Genomic DNA, 4,332 nt, shown 5'->3' with positions numbered 1-4,332 from the left:
CCAAAACCACTACCACTACCACTACCAACCATTCTGGATATATAAAAGAAACGTAGAGAGAGAGAGATACTCGTTAATACAAGTTGTGCGAATGAAATAAAATTCAACAAGCCGTATTTATAGAATTTTCAAAAAAAAATTAAAATAATCAAGACGTCCGCGCGGACGTCCGGGGGGTCAACACAATGGCGGACGTCCGCAAGGACGTCGCGACGGATGTCCCGGGAACGCCTCGGAACTCCGGTGTCCGCAGCGGACGTCCGTATCCGCGTCACCTTTGCACAATGGCGGACGTCTGCCGGGACAGGCGCCATTGCGGATGCTCTTATGTTTGATCAGTTTGTATGTACCGAGATTTTATTGCTTTTTTTTGGTAGGATGCAGCCTATTTCTGATATTTTCCATTCTTCCAAATCCATTCTTTAGTTTCCAATGCAATTTGTCCCTGAAAAATAATTCTTCATAGGTTAACATTCATATTTAAAATCTTTCATGTATATAAATTGAAAAATAATTTTGAAATTCAATTTTTGAAGAAAAATGGAGAAAATGTAAGAGCCTATTAAATATCACAATCTTTACTGAATTAATACCTTCAACAATTGTACAATGCTGAAAGATTTTAAAGTGAATAAATTGAAATATTTTGTATGAAATTCAAAAACGGAAGATGGAAGCAGTAAAGAAAATGGGAGAAAGACACTATTGAAAGGATTTAAATGTGAAATTATTGAAAGGGTTTAAATGTGAAATCAAATGTTATCAAGTCTAACTTATAAATCATGTATTTAGATTCGTATGTATTTAGATTCGTATGTAATTACTTTGTTTCATATGTGGATTCACAAATCACATGGTTTTGTTAATTGGAAACTAATTGGAAACCAATACTAACCATTTGTATTAGAGTGACGATACACCACCAAATTTTGTACAACTAAAAAAGGTTATACTATTAGTAATTTGATGTATTAATTATATATTAAAATAATAAATGTAGTTAGTGGACAAGTAAAAAAGACTTGATTAGTCTTCAGCCTCATTTTCATCTTTTTTTTATATTTGAATTGCCTCTATATTACTTTTCAAATTTGAAATAAAGTATGCATTAATTACATTTTATGGTTCCAAAAAAGTAAAAAATTTATACACAAATCATTAATATATGACTATAATATTATGCATGTTCCATGTACTAAATTTGATGATATAGATTTATTGTTAATGTTTCACTCTTTTTTATTTATTGTGCAGCTAGCCGTTTATCTTCATTATAAGTATATTTCTATGTTTTACTAAGATTATATACATTTCATATTTATTAGCTTAATACTACTATAAATATTATTTTGTTAATGTATTACTACTTTTGACACTGTAATATTATTCTGTGTAGCCCTTTTTTAATCTAAATGGGCTATTTATTTGTATGTAGTTAATTTTTTTTGTTGTAATTTAGTTTTGAAAATTTCTATTCAAGTGTATTTACAAATCCTAATGTTATTCGCTTTTAGTAAATTAGATTTATAAGCATTAAATAGTATCTTAAAGTATTATCCGACTAATATATTATATCTAAGAAAAATTAAAAAACTGAAAGGTCCTTTCATCATTTTGTTTTTTTGGGGAACTACACTTTTTCAAGTTGAGTACAGGCCCAGCTCGGTTTCTGGTTGTTCTATCTATTCTTTCCATGATTATTCTATCCATGAATGTATATCATACTCTTATTATGTTTTTCAGCCATTAATATGTTTTTGTAACATTGCAAGATCTATATTGTCATTTTCTTTTGGCAACTATTTATTTGTGATTTTATTTTTTCGGTTATTCTGTTATATAGTAGATGTTTATTTCTATATATTTAATGCTATTTATCATTCTTCTTTACAACCCATATCTTAGTTAACCTGTTCTGTTTTATTCATCATGCAATGCATAGTTTTTCTATCATTCTACGTTCACCAATATCTAGATGTTGAGTATAGAACAAACCTTTGTTTATGCCTTCATGATGCAATGTTCAAATCCATGGTTTATGTTTTATTTCTTTGTAAACAGTTTATAACCTGCAAAAATGGATAGTACATCAAATTTTGATTGATCAAACCCTTTTTATATCATACAGATTTACGAGAAATGATTAAAATATTTTTCTTACCATTTTAGCATTTCTGAAGTAATTGTTTTACTTCAATTTTTTGAAAACTTTGTTTGACCTTACTTTTGTTCCCATGAAGTATCCTTATGCACAATATGTTCCCTGGCCAAAAAAGATGGAGTTAAATTTCAATGTTGATTGAATGTTAATTTTTTTCCTGCAATTCTTCTCTTATCTGACAGATTAATATTTCTTACCATAGTGACATTTCTAAAGTAAACTCTTTCTTTATATTTTTTGAAACAAGGAAAAGACCTTTCTTTCCTTCCAAATAAGCTGTTAATTTAATTGTTCATTGATTTATTAGTTTTCATTGATTAACTAAATCTCAGATGTGAGAGGATCTGTTTACTTACCATAGGTTCATTTGTTAAGTAATGGCTCCCTTTATCACCATGATTGACAGTCTGGTGCGTTCGAGTCTATGATAGTGTACCTGAAGATAAAATTTCTCCAGTTTAGAGTGTGTATTCCATGATTCTAATGTATATTGTTCTACCATATTTGCAAGCAAATAAAATAAATAATGTATCATACCACTTGAATAACTATATATTTTTGTTAACTTATGTTTTGTTTTTTTGCGTTACAGGTGACTAGAAGTCAAGCTACTTTTCCTAATAACTTAATCCACAATAATGCTTCTCAGCTTAGGGATGCCCTTGGATCATCCAAATGAAGTGGCAACTATTTTCCAGTCAAGCTCTCCCTCATCTATCATTGCCAAATCAGCCAAGGGCTTCACTTTAATGGAAGAAGTATGGAAAAGATACAAAGAATCAAATCGTTCTAGATTCGATACGAAACCATTGTATATTTATGTCCTAATTACTCCATTTCTTATTTTTTAATCTTTTTATGAACAAAATCTTAGACTTGCAATTTTTGTTACATAGTACAGTATTTTACACAAAACTTTTACCTTTTTGAATCTGGAATGCACAGTTTAGCCCCAGTTTAGGATTTTGCTTTTCTGCCGTTCATTGTTTTCGGTTTTGAGTATGCGACCGTTCGTGTTCTCCATCTCTAATGGTCGCAACCCGACCATTGGGTCTCTGAATCTGTAAAATAGTAGTTGAAATTAGTCAGAATCTTTCCATTGTTCGTCCATTTGTTGTTATTTTGTTAAAATTTTTGAACTTCACTTCGATTTTACCTGAAATCGGTCTTGCACCGTTTGGTTTGACGGTATTTCTCATTCTAGGGATTTCTGTTCGATTCATCCGTCGATTTTTTGCTGTAGCTTCTGACCGCCATTCTAACCATCGTCGACCATCTGGGTGAGATGGCGCGATTTGCTCCTGTTGACGACGCGATTCAGTCGTCAGAGGAAGATCGCTGAGTCGTCGAATTTCTAGGGTTTGTGTGTCGGCGCCGCTGATGAGAGAATGATTGTGAAAAAAATGTATTTATGTGTTGTAATAATCATTTAGAAATCCCTAAGTACGATTAATTAATTTAATTAGCTGCAAAGTCTAACACTGTAATTATTTTAACTGTTCAGTAATTGGACTGATGTTTTGGGTCATTGTGTGTAAAACGTTTGGGCCATGAGTTTTTTTTCGCTTACTATAAAGCTCAACACTAGGCATCAGAAGCAAAAATAACCGGAATTGGTTCAAACCTTCAAATTCCAAAAATTTTCAAAATTGGTATTTTAATCTTGAAATTCAAAATCTGAAATTGGACAAGAGGTTGAGGATTAAGTGTCGGGTTAGTGGCATAGACCATCCGGGGCTGAGATGGTGTCGCTGGCAGGTTCGCAAGGCGGTTCGGGGGAGGATTGACAAGTCTTTGTTCTGTGTGTGCAACGGGAAGATGTGTGTAAGAGTGTGAGCAAGATGAGTGCAGAAATATACAGGACTATTCTTTCTTTTTCTTTTTGTAATTTTCTATTCTCATTCCTCTTTTTTTTCCTATTTTTCTCTATCTACCACGTTTTTTTTATTTTGCTACTTACTCACCTTCTTCTTTTGGCTTTTAAAACATATAGCAATTTCTAAAAGGAAATGGGCTAGAATTAGATTAATATAGATTAAATAATTGTAGTTGGGCTACAATTATATCAATTCATGAGCCCAACAATCATAGAGCACAAATGACTTTTCATCTACATGACTCTTCATCTACTTAATAATGGTTATTTAATCTTCATTGTGGAGAATAAATAG

General features: G+C 31.7%; 1 long non-coding RNA gene across 1 annotated transcript; it reads right to left on the bottom strand.

Annotated features, from left to right (window-relative positions):
* Window positions 1-207: 207 nt before the first annotated feature.
* LOC121797096 lies at window positions 208-3,576 on the bottom strand. Its single transcript, XR_006049794.1, has 6 exons — window positions 3,318-3,576; window positions 3,084-3,222; window positions 2,518-2,597; window positions 2,162-2,263; window positions 1,996-2,069; window positions 208-445 (listed from the first exon to the last, which is right to left on the bottom strand). It is a non-coding gene; the product is annotated as an uncharacterized LOC121797096 (long non-coding RNA).
* Between the last annotated feature and the right edge of the window lie 756 nt (window positions 3,577-4,332).

This window comes from Salvia splendens, chromosome 1, assembly GCF_004379255.2.
Source record: "Salvia splendens isolate huo1 chromosome 1, SspV2, whole genome shotgun sequence".
Lineage (NCBI taxonomy): Eukaryota > Viridiplantae > Streptophyta > Magnoliopsida > Lamiales > Lamiaceae > Salvia > Salvia splendens.
The sequence above is the reverse complement of the archived record's forward strand: the minus strand, read 5'-3'. Positions and strand labels throughout refer to the sequence as shown.